Source organism: Thalassophryne amazonica, chromosome 19, assembly GCF_902500255.1.
Source record: "Thalassophryne amazonica chromosome 19, fThaAma1.1, whole genome shotgun sequence".
Classification (NCBI taxonomy): domain Eukaryota; kingdom Metazoa; phylum Chordata; class Actinopteri; order Batrachoidiformes; family Batrachoididae; genus Thalassophryne; species Thalassophryne amazonica.
In genome coordinates, this window is record NC_047121.1 from 54,827,941 (window position 1) to 54,845,822 (window position 17,882).

Genomic DNA, 17,882 nt, shown 5'->3' on the forward strand with positions numbered 1-17,882 from the left:
TTCACTACAAAATAATAACATGGTGATAATGATGTTACAACCTGAAGGTCCCCCTGGAGATCTTCCATCCAGTTAATTGCCTCCACCAACCAACAGAGGATGACAGTCAGAGATTTAGAATTTTACTTACATCAGTGGCATTACAGATGCAAATTACAGAAACAAAGTACTTGAGTAAAGTTTCTTGATGTCCTTGTCTGATTTTCTACCAGTACTGGTACCTGCCCCAACAAATCCATATCAGTCGGGGTCTATGACATTTCCTTGGAGCATCTCCCTTCAAAATTCTATCATAGTCCGACACTTTTGTTTTGGGTTTTGATGTCCACAGATGCTAATCCTTTTGCCTCCTCTTTCCGCTGATGGACATAATTGAGGAAAAGCACGAGTAACATATACAAAGTTTTGATATCTGTTCATTAAATGCATTCCTTGTCAGCTGATGTCTGGCAAGTCCATCGGAAAGTTTTTTCTATGCTAAAAATTTTGAGTGGACATCAGAAGGAGAGCTTTCCTGGTGGTTTGTTGTCCATTTTGTTCTCTATTTGTTACTTCTATGATTCTCCTGCGTTCATATCCTGTGATTGTCCAATGCTTCAGGATTCTCTTGGCGAGAACGCATCATAGAGAAAGAAGGTTGTTTGCTCTCCTCGCCGTTTCTGCCGCACTGAACACAGGTACAGTGGAGAGGACGCTGTCACTGCATGGACATAGTGAGGAAAAATGACATCATGATTCCCGAGTGAGCTGGAATCTAGACACACTTGAGTTCAGGCCTCAGTGAATCCCGCTCAAATCCGGCTTCCCCCAGCGCATCTTTAAACCGTGAAAATTGTTCTGCTGAATGCTGCTCTTTGTGTTGCCCGTGGAAGTGTAACATCATCCAGCCATCAGAGCCCCAAATCCACTGGAGACAATGGATTAAGCGATATTTGCTATGGGAGAAATTATTTCAATCCGTTTCTAATCAGTTTATTCAATCTGCCATTGTTTGACACTTTAACACATAATGGTTTTGTACTTTTACACAAGCAGGCTGAAATCACATAATTGAGGAGGAAACTCGGGACTTCAAGTGTTCTGTCTGTCCTTTAAACACGCAGATAACAGCGGCGTGAGATGTTGGCTGCTGCGACAATCAGTTCACTAGTTGTCATTGATTTCTAATTAGATACGGCCCCAGGAGTCGGCGTCCAATCGCTTGGATCAGATCTGTAGTGTTCAATTAAAAGCCTTTCCATAATGGCCTGGCTTTTTTCACCCGCCACTGCGTGGTACAAATTTCCTTTGTCTGTTGTGCTAGTTTTCTCCTCTTTGTGATTGCAAGTGAAACGAGCCAGAGTGTGGCATCAGTAGACTTGGTTATCACGTTTTCTTGGGCTCACAGAATCCTCATTGTGTTCCTGAACCACATGTGAAACTATCTTCTGGACCAGACAGCTGCAGAGCAGCCGGCTCTTCAAGCAGCTGTATGGGACGATAATCTCCCCGACGCATGGAGCCATTAAATGGAAAATGACAAACGAGTCTGGTAATTGTGTGTGGACATGGAGCAGGCCTGTCCTCACAGCTCAGCACCGCAGTAGTATAGCGGTAATGATGGCTGGTTCACGCTGTACAATAGACAACACCGGGAGAGGTGAGAAATTCACTTAGCAGGGCAACCGCCGCTGCCAGCACCTCCCCCTTCTCCTGCATACAGTGTAATGTGTGCACAGAATTACCATCCTGACCCCATTACGCTGGCCGGGAAAGCGGGACAATGGTGACAGTCAAGGATGGCTGGACAGGGAGGCGTCGAGAAGCTTCATTTGAGGTGAAGAAAGGAAGAGTCGATGCTGAAGGTGTCAGCAGAAAACAAGAAGTGTCAGCTGAGCTCGCCGGTTTTTGCATTTTTAAGCAAAAAAAAACAGGCCACATGGGTATTTAAACCGTCTCAGCTCCTCGATTTGTTCTGCTTCAAGTAACCCAGTTGTTGTGATGTACAGTGAGGCAGAGGGGGCTGATGGGTAACAGGATGTCTGCTGGAGCCAATAACCTTTAATAGGATGCAGACAAATGGCACACAGGGAATGTCCACGAGGAATCCTCAGTGTACCCGCTTTGAACAGTGGGAAGAGAGGGAGCGCGCACAGCAGAGCGCCGAACTGTGTGACCGACACATCGACAACTTTGCTGTTGTCGTGTGTTAAGTGGTCAGTTGTGTGCTGGGTTCATTTGATCTTTACTGGTATTTCCTCAGCAATTGGAGATGAGTCAGCAACAACAGTGAAAGATGGACCACAAAGAATAGAACAATGCCAGTACCCTCAGACGGGCTGTCTCGCCCCATGTTTGTGTGTGGTCAGTCTCAAAAACAAGATGCATGGGGGCTTTTCAGGCATGGTGTGAGACACACAGACAGACAGACAGGCTGTCTAATGGACTGTGCAAAGCCTTAATGCTGGCTTTCAAAATGGGAACTTTATGGTAAAGTTCCTTCATGGATGTGTTCACTGTGAACGTCTTGGGGTGGAAACTGTACTGGTTAAACCACATGTAGTCATGAGTTAAGCTTCTGGTCATGCAAAGATACTTCATCTGCACTGTCCCAGTCCACCCAGCTGAAAAGTGGGTATTAATCTTTGTCTGGGGAAGTAACCTGTGAAGGATTGATCTCAAGTCCAGGGCAGGTTGGAGACTCTCAACTACTTCATATCACACTCTAAATTTTGCTGAGTAAAATATACTCTGCCAGGATAACATGAGGTCCCAGTCCAAACAGAGTTAAATATACTCTATCACAGTGCTAAATCAATTCTGTCTGAGTGTAAAATCCACTCTTTCATGCTGGAAATGACTCTTATTGGAATTGACAAACTTGAGTTGACAAGATGGTAGAGCTGATTTCACTCTTCATAATTTACTGTTTACAGAATCCAGAGATGAGCGCTGGTACCACTGGGCCTCAGTACCAATGTAGTATAGGACTAGATAGACAACATGTAGACCTGGGTTCGATTTTTCGGGTCACACTACTTGCATCATTGGACAAGACACTTTGTATCGTCCAAAATCACCTTTCTATTAGTAGTAAATGTGAACTGGACCAAACTGAACTAAGTTAATTTAGATATCATGTCGTGCTCAGTTTTCCCCTTGAGGATAATAAATAACAAAATCCAAGATGGCTGCCAAGACATTTCGCAAATCTTCAAAATGCTCTGTCATTATATGTCCTACAGGCACAAATAAAGTGTCATTTTTTGGGGGGGGGGGGGGGGGGGGGGGGGTCTTTTTACACGCCATATCTTTTCCAACCACAGTTGCTGATTTAAAAAAAAAATAAAGCTAGGCAAAAAACCTAATTTATTTATTTTTTAAATTCACAATTGTACGTTGTGCTTGTCAGGAGAAATTCCATCCTTCCGTACATCCATCTGGCAAAACTTTGTATCCTAAAACTCAAGAATCCTAAACCTCTCAAACTCAAACTTTTTATACATTAATACCTGGAGGGCACAGCTCTGTATGCTAAAAAAGATATTCCTAAATGCCTTTTATAAACTGAATTTTTGGGTTTCAAGTACACTCAGCAAAAATATAAACGCAACACTTTTGGTTTTGCTCCCATTTTGTATGAGATGAACTCAAAGATCTAAAACTTTTTCCACATACACAGTATCACCATTTCCCTCAAATATTGTTCACAAACCAGTCTAAATCTGTGATAGTGAGCACTTCTCCTTTGCTGAGATAATCCATCCCACCTCACAGGTGTGCCATACCAAGATGCTGATTAGACACCATGATTAGTGCACAGGTGTGCCTTAGACTGCCCACAATAAAAGGCCACTCTGAAAGGTGCAGTTTTATCACACAGCACAATGCCACAGATGTCGCAAGATTTGAGGGAGCGTGCAATTGGCATGCTGACAGCAGGAATTTCAACCAGAGCTGTTGCTCGTGTATTGAATGTTCATGTCTCTACCATAAGCCGTCTCCAAAGGTGTTTCAGAGAATTTGGCAGTACATCCAACCAGCCTCACAACTGCAGACCACGTGTAACCACACCAGCCCAGGACCTCCACATCCAGCATGTTCACCTCCAAGATTGTCTGAGACCAGCCACTCGGACAGCTGCTGAAATAATCGGTTTGCATAACCAAAGAATTTCTGCACAAACTGTCAGAAACCATCTCATGGAAGCTCATCTGCATGCTCGTCGTCCTCATCGGGGTCTCGACCTGACTACAGTTCGTCGTTGTAACCGACTTGAGTGGGCAAATGCTCACATTCGCTGGCGTTTGGCACGTTGGAGAGGTGTTCTCTTCACGGATGATGCGAAGGAGATGTGTTGCACTGCATGAGGCAGATGGTGGTCACACCAGATACTTGACTGGTATCCCCCCCCCAATAAAACAAAACTGCACCTTTCAGAGTGGACTTTTATTGTGGGTAGTCTAAGGCACACCTGTGCACTAATCATGGTGTCTAATCAGCATCTTGATATAGCACACCTGTGAGGTGGGATGGATTATCTCAGCAAAGGAGAAGTGCTCACTATCACAGATTTAGACTGGTTTGTGAACAATATTTGAGGGAAATGGTGATATTGTGTATGTGGACAAAGTTTTAGATCTTTGAGTTCATCTCATACAAAATGGGAGCAAAACCAAAAGTGTTGCGTTTATATTTTTGAGTGTAGGAATTGTACCAGAAGTCCTAAAATGCTCACATCACCCACTAGATGGCAACAAAAACTGCTCACATGTGCAGCAAGGTTTTAACTGTTTATTCATTTGAGAAGTTAACTTTTGGCAAAAATGAGACGGGCTGACAGCCAAAATCAATTACAGTTGTGTCCCTCAGTCTTATGGACAACTTTCTTGTCAAACAATGTGAAGATTTTGTCCTTTGACTATTAAACGTACAGCTGTTTCATATACCTGCCCTGCTGTCCTCTGGGGCCTCAGTTTTCCTGCCAGCATCAAAAATATGCAAATGCTGCTCTCCTCCTTTTTCTGGTCATGACCGAGGCAGCGTCTGTAGATCTGGAGTTGGTCCCCGGGTGTTGGACTGTGGCTGCTCCTGAGATGGGTTAAATGCATTATGCAGAATGACTATAAAGACCTTCCTCTTGTACTACTTTGTTATTGTGTAACAGTCAAAGCGATTTTCAGAAGATTAGATGACTTCAAAACTGTATTTCCTCAAAAACCACAACCGTTTCTAGTGGTTCCGTTTGTCTCGGTCTCGATCTTGTCTGCCTGAAGTATAATTCTATGTTATGTTGATTCGGGAACCACCTGAATGCCTTGTGGCTAAAGCGAGCGGTGCTTTGTGTGGACAGACTGTCACAAAGGTCAGCAGACAGATAGGAATCTTCACTGGGACGCCGCTGGAAAGAGGGTAGACGAGCCGCATTACCCAACACAACACGATTCTGGCCATCGCGACTGACGATCAGCCACCGGAGGCATTTGGATGTGCTGATTGAATTGAACACATGCACACACACTCAAAGTTAAATTAGATCTGTGAATCACAATGACCATTTGTGCCACTGGCAATGTGATTACAAAAAAACAAAACCTGTTTCCCCTCTCGCTGCTTATCATCAGTGCACCGGGGCCATGTGACAGGCCAAATATGCAAAATATGCTTGTTTACATTTTTTAAAAGCAGCTACCTCGGGGCAGGACAGGTTTCAGGTCAGGGGAAACAAACATCACAGCGAGGCCACGGATCCACTCACCAAGCAGCCGGAAGTATTTCTAACTCGAGAGATGCTCCATCTCGTGGGTAAGAAATACCTGATAGATGCCTGAGCTCACTGTCGCTATCAAAGGCTGCTTAAAACACATATTTCTGCCAAAGGGAAAGTGCGTACGCAATGGGAATTTATTACATCTGACACCTAAAGTTCTGGTTCCCAGCCCCGGGTCCAAGCTACCCCTTTAATCCCAGGTGGGTGTGAGGTTTTGTCCACTCAGAGATTGTCAAATTCAGAAGTGCACGTGTCAAATAAACTGGAGAAAATAAAGAAAATAAGAAATTAAACTGTGGGTGTTTGCGTGCATGCACACCTGTTTTCTTTTTTGGTGCCCCATATTTGAAAAACTGAGTAGTCATGCACATAGAGGGTTTTTTTTATACCAGGAGAGGTGAGAAAGCATCTCCCCGGACCTCAGAGAGACCTCAAGTGTTCTTGAAGAAACTTTTGGTCATCTTCTATCAGAGTCATATTCACCACACACAAAGAACACACATCAACCGCCATGTGACCTCGAGCCGGCGATGCCAGATGATTGACATTCCAGATTCCAGACATTCCACTGCATGGTGCGACTCCACAGTCGCACTTTGGAAAATACCCTATTCAGCAGTATAGAAAAAAAGTCATAAACATTTCTTGGTTCCGCCATTTTTGCGTGAATCTGCCTAAAACTGTAATTTCACGATCGTCCAACTTGGAAGTCCAGCTCCCATTATGTGGAATTTTAATTTGGAGACAGACAAGATGAAGTTGTATTATTTTTGAGTTGTCGTGTTAACAAAATGGGGCTGAGAAACTTATTTATATTTGGATTCACTTACTACATTTTACATACCTAAGTCTGTGAAAAATAAGATATGATGAGGTGATGTCCTATTTTAAATTTTACATTTTGAAATATTGAAAGACTGATTTTTGGCAACTGTTGTTTATTAGCAGAAGGCCTAGTATCCAGATGAGGGGACCCCCTGAGGGTCTAGGGACCAGGGTTTCTCTGACTCTTTGGATTAATGATGCGTTCATGACATATCAGTAAGTAGAAAATTACTTAATCCAACTCAAACAAAATAATGGTAACGTAAGGTCAAGTTGGATTTTTTTTTTCTCAGAATTTTTCTCTGATTTTAACTGATCTGGCATCATAAAACTACAACGGTGGTCATCTCAGTCATGGCTATTAAGACAGTAATATTACAAATGCTGTTAAATTGCTTTGATTAAATATTAAGACCCTTTGGCTGCTCCCTTGTTTTCACTTGGGGTTGCCCTTTGACAGCAGATCAAAGGTGTATCAGTATGTTGATTTGGCACAAGTTTTACGCTGGATGCCCTTCCTGACGCAACTCCACATTACATGGAGAAATGTGTCAGGGGTGGGGTTTGAAACCAAATGCACTATCCACTTGGCCACCGCCCCTGCAAATTACTTTGAGTAAATAATTTAGTTTTGTATGTGATATGTTTGCATTCTTCAGGGAATTGAGTTGCTACTGTTGCAGTTTTTGCAATAATTGATATGGTTAATGAATCCAGACTATAACTACAAATATGCACTTGTTTGAGACATTTTACTTCTTCTTGTCTTCAGCTAGCAGCTGTAATAACTCGTGTATTACTACAATATATTAAAGCACAAGGATTTTCCGAGTTTTCCGTCGTCTTGAACACACCAGCGGCTCGCCTCCTCCTCCCCCTCCCCTCTCAGGGGAGGAGCTTGGGCGCACGTTGTCTGGGAGGAGGAGCCACAGTCTGTCGGCGCTCCTCCTGCGGCTCCCACTTTGTGAGGAGCAGACGGAGGAGAAAATCGAAATAAGTCCGTTTTATGTCTCCGCTTCCTGGACGGACGTTTGTGCTTTTGTGAGGAAACGTTTGCCGGTAAGTCGTCAAGTTACTTTGCTTTTCTTTTCAGGTGCGCGCGCGCGCCTTTTCCGCCCTTCAAACGAGTAGTTGAGTAAAAGTTTTAAAACGAACCGGGAGGTTTTTAGGATTTCATGACTCACCGGTTGCGTATAAAATGTTTTATTTACACTTATTTTGAATAAGTGTGGGAAAAGAAGTTTTTATTGTTCATTATCTTTTCAATCTTCACATTAAAGCTGTTTTTCCTTAGTGTTGCTGAAGTGAAAAAAAATAATAATAAAAGAAAAAGAACAATAAAAAAATTATGGCGCAAAAATGCAGATTTTTGGTTCAGTGTGAGTACTATCCCCTTTATATTTTAAATCAATGAAAAAATAACACATTCAATAGTCAAAATACTAAAAATATATTTTGATATAAAGGTTTGAAGGCATCATCATATATATTGGACAGTGTGAAGGAAAAATGGGAACACAAAAGTTTAATTGTAGAACTAATCAACATCACCCAGGTTTATGCTATAAAATGTCAGAAAATGACAACAAATGCGAACGTTTAAATTTCTCACTGGACCACCTGCCCAAATTAGTCACTTTATGGCCGTATTTAACAAAAGTCATAAATCATCATATCTAAGAAGCTGGAGTTGCAGAAAACCATCCATTTATTCTGCACAGTTTGAGAATGTGGACACTTCTGGACTTGAGCTCCTACCGGATTGGATGTCACTACTGCGCAAGACGCCCAGAAGTGTGCAAAGCTGTTGCCCAAACTGGAAGTATTGTTCAAATTTATAAACTTTTCATCCACTTCAGAGAAATTAAACCTTATCTCAATCTAGATGGAATTGGGCTTCCTTGGTTTGATTTCCAGTCATGCTACTTGTCCGTGTACCCTTGGACAAAATGCTTCATCTTCATGGTCCCAGTCCACCCAGCTTTTAATGGGTACCAGCCTTCCCTGGGGAAGTAACCTGCATTGGACTGGCATCCTGTCATAGACTCTAATCCACTTAATGCTACAGAATCTGGGCACCAATGGGTCCCTGAAGTCCTACATCAGACTTCTTATTCTAACCCCAATCACAGAAAGATCTCACCTTCCTGTATCATTTTTGGACCTGAACCTCCCAGAATGCAGATTATCTAGTGCACAGCTTTCTGAGGCAGATGCAAACGGAATTTTCCAGTGAACCAAAAAAGAGACAGAAATGCTTTGACCAAGTATTTCTGACGTACAGTCAGAGATAAGTTCCTATTGATCCCACACTGGGGATCAATAACATTTAATTTTATAATTTAATTTTATATACTATATATAAAACTTTTTTCCATGGTTCTACAAAAACAAACAAATCATATCGTAATATCAAATTGCAAGGCCTGTGGAATCAGGTTTGTCAAGTATCATGATAGGCTTTGTATCGGTGCCCGTGTATCATATCATGATTCACATGTATCGTCTCATCTCCATCAGACACAGTGATGTTGGAGATGTTGAACTTGTGGATGGGGAGCATCAGCCTTTTATTTTGATGGGGCGGGATTCACCTCCACTCCCTCCTGTTATTTGGCCATGTTCTGAGGGTGGAAGGGCTCTCGAGCTGCATCCAGTCGTAACAAAAGGGGCCCAGGACCCCTGAAGATTCTGCCCAAAGCAAACAGAGCCAGAGGGCTGGAGGAAGTGCCCGGCATGCCTTTTGGCACGGTGGGCCGTCTGTCATGGAAACCTGCATCTGAAGCGTAGCACGGAGCAGAACTGTAGCCATAAAAAAAAAAAAATAAAAAAAAAAAGATTCAGGCTAATGTTTGACTTCAAGGCTCACTGTCTTGGTCACTGATCTGTCTGCCAGCCTTGCTGTACACATTTAATCTGGAGGAAATGTAGTCTGGCAACGGTTGATGTCCTATCAGCAGAGTGCATGAGGGCACCGCCATGACAACGGACAGCATAAAACAACTTAAGACAGACGATCAGAATACATGATTTTGCCCCTAACAAACTTGAGTTGAGCAACTTTATGTTCAGGTTTCTTCCAGAATCTTCAGGGTGCTACTCTGTCAGACTAAACCAAAAAAAAACATAGTACAGCTGTAGGTGTGTACTTACAAAACCTCCCGCAAGACTCAAAAAAATCACCTCTTTAATGGTCCTCCCAGCCACTTGCTTCACTAAAAGCTTTATTACGTGAACCAAACAAAAAATGACCAAATGAACAAAATGACCAGACTTTGAGCACCCCCTATATTTAGCTCCATCGATTCCCCAACCAAATATGTATATAAGATGAAAGAGTTTGCCTCCCTATGTCATTTGACAGTTAAACTAGCTTGGGGACTTGATGGCACTTGAAAGATGGGAATTTAATGAAATATCAGTTTTTGCATATTTTTGCCTTGACCTTTGATGGCCCTTGACAAGGTCACCATTTGGTTTTCGGTCGAGAAATTTTGGGAAAGTTCGTTTCTTGGCAGGTTCCATCTCTGAGACAACTTTCGTTGAAATCAGAGTCGGCTTGAATCACACCCTAATGTAAACCTGCCCGAACTTTAAAAATATTGGCTCTTAAAAGATGGAGTCTACATAGCACAGTTTCTGTTGACATGCAAGAGCAAACTGTATCGTATATTATTGGATGGATCACTAAAATAGAACATTTCTTCATATTAACTAACGGTTTTGATTACAGTGGTCCCTCGCTATAACGCGGTTCACCTTTTGCGGCCTCGCTGTTTCACAGATTTTTTTTAGTCCAAATTTGCATGCTTTTTTTTTTACAGTGCATTGTGTTCCGCGGCCTCATCAAGCAAGAGCGCCAACAACTACCCATAACTGTGTTCTACACTCGGAAAAAGACACCTGCAGCCAGGTGTGAGTCAGTGGAAAAAGACGTGACAGCGCAGCGGCGCTAGGTCGAAGAGGCGCGATCAGAGGAACTGTGAAATACTAGTCAGTCACTATTAATAATTTCTTATGTGTCCAACCTCGTACGTTGATCGTTAAAATTAAATTCGTTAGTTCTAAAAGCCATCATAATTATTTATAGGAAAACATTCTATTTTTATTTCTCAAATGTTTGGGCCTGAAAACAGGTTGGTCTTATTTTTCTACTCAGGTTTGAACTTTGAGAGTGTTTACACACGAGAGAAAAGTGAGAAAATGTTCATGCCTGATTGAGAAAAGTGTATAAAGTGTGTAGTGAGGGGTTTTAGAGCTTTAAAACGTCTATAATAATTGTAAAAAATAACGCTGGCCACTTCGCGGATTTCGCCTATCGTGGGCTATTTTTAGAACGTAACTCCCGCGATAAACGAGGGACCACTGTATTTCAATTCAAATGTAAGTGACTAAAATGGAGGTTAATTAACATCATCGCACCATTGGTGTAAATTAAACTCTTGCTTGGCCTGGTTGCTTTTGGTGCATTCCAGTTGTACTCTGAGGTCACAATGTCCCAGTTACGTCTCCCAGGAGCACTTCCTAAAGTCATAATTCTAACTTGTCAACTCCTTTGAACCCCACATACGCTGAGTTTACAATCCAAGATGACTGTTTCTAGCATCAACACTCATGAATGTTGTAGTTTTTACTGTTTTTTTTTTTTTTTTATAACTTGTACCTTTTTTGTGTCCAGTTTAGGAAGCCACGCACACAGTACTGCCCTACTGCTGTCTCTTAACATGTTGTTATGGTCTTTGTATCTGTGAAATACTGTGTAATGTGTTGTTTATCAAATAGTGGCGCCAATATTAGCTGACCTGGTGGATCTAACAACAGTAACTGGTTACACCATGCTACAAACCGAGCAGTAAATGAAAACATGAATGTAACTTCTGCACTGTCTGTTCTCTTCCATGAGGTCTCTTTGGAGGGACGGATATTTTTTTTAGCTCTTTATACACCAAAATCTTGGAGGAGTTGTGTGGTAACTGGAACATTCATTCCCAGTTACTCTGACTGACGAGATAAATGGAACGTGCCATTTATCTGCCAGTGTAGGTTAAGTCTGTTATTTTATTAGGAGGAGTAATGTTGGCCAACTTGTCGTCAATGCCTGTTGTAGTTTAATTATCAGAATTAGCTTGTTAGGTGGGCTAGTTTAGTGACTTGAATTCCTTTTTAGGTAGCTGGTGTAGCTGCCTTGGTTCATACATGGATAATAAATTTGGATCTGGTGAATCAGATTGTTTTGTGTCTGTGGGGATTCTACAGTACTTATCAAGTTACTGTGATGATTTGGGGGGTGAAACTGATCTTGATTGAGGGTTTGGATGGGGGGGCACTTTGGGGTTTGCTGGATACTTTCTTGGAACATTATGCAAACCGTAGTCTCGATCAAGCAGAGGAACCAAACAAAAGTGTCCCAAGAATGTGTGCTGTATGTTTGGAGAACGATGGTTTGCGTTCTGTCACACCTTCCAGCCCTCCTGCCTGTTTCACCGGCTGCACAGGAGCCAGCGCTGGGTTTGTTTTTTTGGGGATCAGAAACTCTAGTGGTGGATCAAAGTTTGAGACGCTACACGTGTACATCATTGTTTGTGGTTCGCATTTTTTTATGGGAGAAAAATCCACAGCCGCAGGGAACACTGTGTTTTTACCTCGACTTCACCAGAACGATATAGATCAGATCGAGTGGGGCTGACAATTTTCTTCTGCTTGGAAAATATCTGACGGCTTAACTTCTTCAGTCTTTCCATTTGTGACATAAAGTGTGAGTTATGGCTTTGAGCTGCCAGGACTATCAGAGTTGTTCATCGGCGACAGAAGTGAGACGTAGTGCTTTGCCCTCCCTCCAGGCTGCAGAGCTGGCGCTTCAAGGCACTACAAGATATCGTTGGTCTAATTTTAAGTTCAAGTGTGCAGGAACATCATGAAACGGTGACATAATGACCACAAGATGAAACGATCTCTTATGGAAGTCAGCTGATTGGCTCCGTCGGCGTCAGGAAATGCATTCTAGCTGTAGTGGAAAAAGGATTCCGGGTGACGGTAACCTTCATCGAGTGAGAAACTTGGACTTGTCCTCCTCTCCGCGGGGCCTGCGTGTGAGTGCCCGTCATCGTTAATTCTCAAGTGCGAGCACACCGGTCAAGAAACACCAATGTTTCATGTCTTCTCTCGACACATTTTTCTCCATATAAGGCGACGTGCATGTAACGTTCCATGCACGGGTAACATCTGTGCTTATTGTCACAAGACGTTTAGTGTCTCCACACAGAGAATTACTGCAGGAGAAGAACTCAGGTCTTCCATAGGCACCTACGAGACAAAATCAACAAAGCCTCGTGCTGTTTGTTTTCAACATATTTGGCCTTGAACTGGTGCATCCTTTTAGCACCGGTGCCCCCTTTCAGGTTCAGGTTAGATGATCTTGTTAGGCAAACTCGCTGGCAGCTTGTGTGCCTTCTTATTTTTGTCTTTTCAAAGTGTTCAGTGGGAGCACATGGCCGGACACTTCTGGAGTGGTTGCTATAAAAAGAAGGCGAACCTCAAAGCTGTTGTTGACAGCGTCTTGGAGAAGACCCCTGACTTGCGGTGGCATTAGTGTCTTTACTAGTACGCTGCTTTATACTGTGAGAAAAGCTAAATCAGCCAGGAAGAAATAGAATCTGGGGGATAAGCACCGGAACCACTGGGCCTCGGGGGCGATGTAGGACTTGCTTATTTAGGAAGAAACAGCAGTGAGCAACTCTAGGTATCTTATTGCTGGTATGACAGGACAGCTCATCAGATTGTCCGCGCCAAACAGAAAAGTTGTGAAATGTGAAATAAACGTACATCAGCAGCCTAGGGTAGATATTATGTGCTTTCTGGACACTGCGGTGGTTACAACACAGCCAGATGAAAGTACGGCTAACACTGCAAAATAAGGCAATAATAATAGTGCGCCCCCTATGGTGGTTCATAGATGACTGTGCAATATGAGTAATTCAAGTCACATCTGGGAGCAGGAACTGATGTCCGTCCTGGATAGCACCGTTCTGGATGGCAACCATCCAGGCAAACAACCAGTCCGTTGTCACTTCTTTGAAGTAACCCACACCGGTGCTTTCAACAGCTAAGGCCTTTGACACGAGACAAAAGTCCTCATCTACAAAGCTGTTGTCATGCCAACCCAGCTGTACGGATCTAATATCTGGACCCTCCACCTCCTGAAGATCCTGGAGTGATTCCACCAATGCTGCCCGAGGAGTATCCTTCTCCGCATCAGGTGAAAAGACTACTGTAGCAGCATCAGTGTCTTGGCTGAAGCCAAGCTGCAGAGTGTAGAGCAGACCTGGGCAAACTGCGGCCCGAGGGCCACATGCGGCCCTTTGCATGTCTCTGTCCGGCCCTCATGAGGTCTGTGGTTATTATTACATATATTAAAAATGTCAAGCTTGTGTGTTGCAAATCATTAGAGAGGTTTATTTAGGTATATTAACATGATTACAATAATAAAAATTACCTATAAAAGCTATTAAATAGGTAATTTTTTTGTAAAATTTGTAATGGGAGACAGCTGAGTTATTGATGGTGTGGCCTTCGGACATAATTCAGGTTCCCTATGTGGCCCCTTGTAAAAATTAATTGCCCACCTCTGGTGTAGAGTGTGTCATCGTCAAGAACCAGCTTCTGTTGGTGAGTCATGTCCTCAGGAGGAATGACAGTCAACTTCCCAAGCAGATCTTCTAGTCCCAGGTGAGTGATGGAAAACATTCCAGCAGAGGGCAGAAGAAACGCTACAAGGACCTCCTGAAGCACAAACTCAAGAGTTGCTCCATCGACTGGAAGACCTGAAAAGAACACAAGAGGGACCGAGCCAGCTGGCAAGCAATGATCCACACAGGAGGGGAAGTCTTTGAAAAAATGTGTACAAACAACACTGAGGAGAAAGAGGAAGGAGAGAAAGATCCTGACTGGCAGAAGCTTCCTTCAGCAATGTCATAAGGGAAGAATGCTCAGGAATGAGATTTTTTTTTTTTTTTTTTTTGGTCTAAAAACAAGAGAAGTACCCCGGTAACTGAAGTGATACCTGTAAGGTGTGACAGGCTGTGATTTCATCCTTGGCTGAACCTCTGTGGCCTTTCAGGTTGTTATCAGCTTCAACATTCAGGCCTTGAAGATGAATGCATAGGTCTGTAATGAATGTTGTTTCTTTTCAGTCACACCCTGAGGAATGGTGCATGAGGTCTGCAAAGAAAATACAGGACGGGATGACGGATTTTAAATCATATCGCTAACAAAGCATCAGATTCAGCAGGAGATTGATGGGCGGGTGAAGGAGGGGGCATAGCAGCGCTCCAACACTGCCAGACGAACGTCTTCACGTGTGACTCAGACTTTCATTAACCCTGGAAAAAAGAAAAGTGCAAGATGCGCAATTACTGTGCTTGTATTAAATCAAATGGTGATTGCTGGTGCACGTGAAGTGAAAAGCCCCCTTGGCTGGTGCACGTTATTCCGGTGTGGACACCAGACGGGGCACAATATTTCAGTTGGGAAAGACTGCTGCCTCAGCACTTTAAACCCACCGTGAACGGACAGCAATTAATTTGATTATCAAAATGTAGGAACGCTGAGGTGGTTGTTTATTGCAGAGGGTTTGCTGATCTGCGTGTAGCATTTCATATGAAGATTTCAAAAAGGCATATTAAAAATCTGCTGTGGATGTCTGCAGGATCTTTTATGGTTTGAAGAATGTTCAGCACTTTGCTGGTCTGCGTGTGATCCTTTCTGAGCCGTGCCGCAGGAACTCAAAAACCACTCAGATGCAAGTCTGAACGGCTAATATCTGTTTACATGTACATGTGTGATATTTGTTTTCCCCATAAGTACTCCAAAAGACCATGATGCCCGTGTTTTCGGGGTATAGTTTGCGTTTTTTTTTTTTTTACTAGTTTGGGAGGTGCTGCGACTTTGGTGCCACTTGTACAACCCCTGGCAAAAATTATGGAATCACCGGTCTCGGAGGATGTTCATTCAGTTGTTTAATTTTGTAGAAAAAAATCAGATCACAGACATGACACAAAACTAAAGTCATTTCAAATGGCAACTTTCTGGCTTTAAGAAACACTGTAAGAAATTCAGGAAAAAAAATTGTGGCAGTCAGTAACGGTTACTTTTTTAGACCAAGCAGAGGGAAAAAAATATGGACTCACTCAATTCTGAGGAAAAAATTATGGAATCATGAAAAACAAAAGAACGCTCCAACACATCACTAGTATTTTGTTGCACCACCTCTGGCTTTTATAACAGCTTGCAGTCTCTGAGGCATGGACTTAATGAGTGACAAACAGTACTCTTCATCAATCTGGCTCCAACTTTCTCTGATTGCTGTTGCCAGATCAGCTTTGCAGGTTGGAGCCTTGTCATGGACCATTTTCTTCAACTTCCACCAAAGATTTTCAATTGGATTAAGATCCGGACTATTTGCAGGCCATGACATTGACCCTATGTGTCTTTTTGCAAGGAATGTTTTCACAGTTTTTGCTCTATGGCAAGATGCATTATCATCTTGAGAAATGATTTCATCATCCCCAAACATCCTTTTTTCACAGTTTTTGCTCTATGGCAAGATGCATTATCATCTTGAGAAATGATTTCGTCATCCCCAAACATCCTTCCAATTGATGGGATAAGAAAAGTGTCCAAAATATCAACGGAAACTTGTGCATTTATTGATGATGTAATGACAGCCATCTCCCCAGTGCCTTTACCTGACATGCAGCCCCATATCATCAATGACTGTGGAAATTTACATGTTCTCTTCAGGCAGTCATCTTTATAAATCTCATTGGAACGGCACCAAACAAAAGTTCCAGCATCATCACCTTGCCCAATGCAGATTCGAGATTCATCACTGAATATGACTTTCATCCAGTCATCCACAGTCCACGACTGCTTTTCCTTAGCCCATTGTAACCTTGTTTTTTTCTGTTTAGGTGTTAATGATGGCTTTTGTTTAGCTTTTCTGTATGTAAATCCCATTTCCTTTAGGCGGTTTCTTACAGTTCAGTCACAGACGTTGACTCCAGTTTCCTCCCATTTGTTCCTCATTTGTTTTGTTATGCATTTTCGATTTTTGAGACATACGAGGTCTGTCCAAAAAGTATCAGACCTTTTTATTTTTTTCAAAAACCATATGGATTTGAATCATGTGTGCTTGCATGAGCCAACCTTGAACCTTCATGCGCATGCGTGATTTTTTTCATGCCCGTCGGTTGCATCATTCGCCTGTGAGCAGGCTTTGTGTGAGCACTGGTCCTCCCCTCTAGTTGGATTTTCATTGCGAGGTGGAACGATTTGGAGCTTTGCTGCATCAAATTTTTCCAGAAACTGTGAGAGACAGCCAGGTGGAAACCATTCATAAGATTCAGACGGCTTTCGGTGATGATCCTATGGGCATCACACAGATTAAGGAGTGTTACAACCGGTTTAAAGACGGCACACAATGGCGGAGGGCGCGCCGTGCTCCGAGCGGCCATTGACAGGCTGAAACGACAAGATCATTTCCAAAGTGAATGGTGTGTTGATCCGGGACGTCGTCTGACTACCAGAGAAATTGCAGAAGAGGTGGACATCGGCACTTTTTCGGCATATTCCACTGTTACAGGAGATTTTGTAATGAAAGACGTGCGGAAGTTGGAAGTCTCACAGGACATGTTGTGACATGTCCAGCTCTTACACAATTTCTCAGATACTCACTCGACTGAAAAGCCACTGAAAGCCGTTTGAATCTTCCGAATGGTTTCCACCTGGCTGTCTCTCACAGTTTCTGGAAAAATTTGATTCAGCGCTGCTCCAATCGTTCAGACATTTTCCTCGAAATGAAAATCCAACGAGGGGGGAGGATCAGTGCTCACTCAAAGCCTACTCACAGGCGAATGACGCAACTGACAGGCGTGAAAAAACTCACGCATGCACACGAAGGTTCAAGGTTGGCTCATGCCAGCACACAGTGATTCAAATCCATAAGGTTTTTGAAAAAATAAAAAGGTCTGATACTTTTTGGACAGACCTCGTATTGCTTTAAGTTTTCTGTCTTGACGCTTTGATGTCTTCCTTGGTCTACCAGTATGTTTGCCTTTAACAACCTTCCCATGTTGTTTGTATTTGGTCCAGAGTTTAGACACAGCTGACTGTGAACAACCAACATCTTTTGCAACATTGCGTGATGATTTACCCTCTTTTAAGAGTTTGATAATCCTCTCCTTTGTTTCAATTGACATCTCTCATGTTGGAGCCATGATTCATGTCAGTCCACTTGGTGCAACAGCTCTCC

The 17,882-nt window shown here is 42.8% G+C and overlaps 1 protein-coding gene across 3 annotated transcripts in view; it reads left to right on the plus strand.

Annotated features, from left to right (window-relative positions):
• Positions 1-7,532: 7,532 nt before the first annotated feature.
• The window catches only part of tiam2a (TIAM Rac1 associated GEF 2a), a 147,162-nt gene continuing 136,812 nt past the window's right edge, over positions 7,533-17,882 (plus strand). For all 3 annotated transcript variants that reach the window (XM_034194890.1, XM_034194891.1, XM_034194892.1), the window contains exon 1: positions 7,533-7,633. The gene's annotated coding sequence lies outside the window, so the exon portion shown is untranslated. The remainder of the gene's footprint in view (positions 7,634-17,882) is intronic.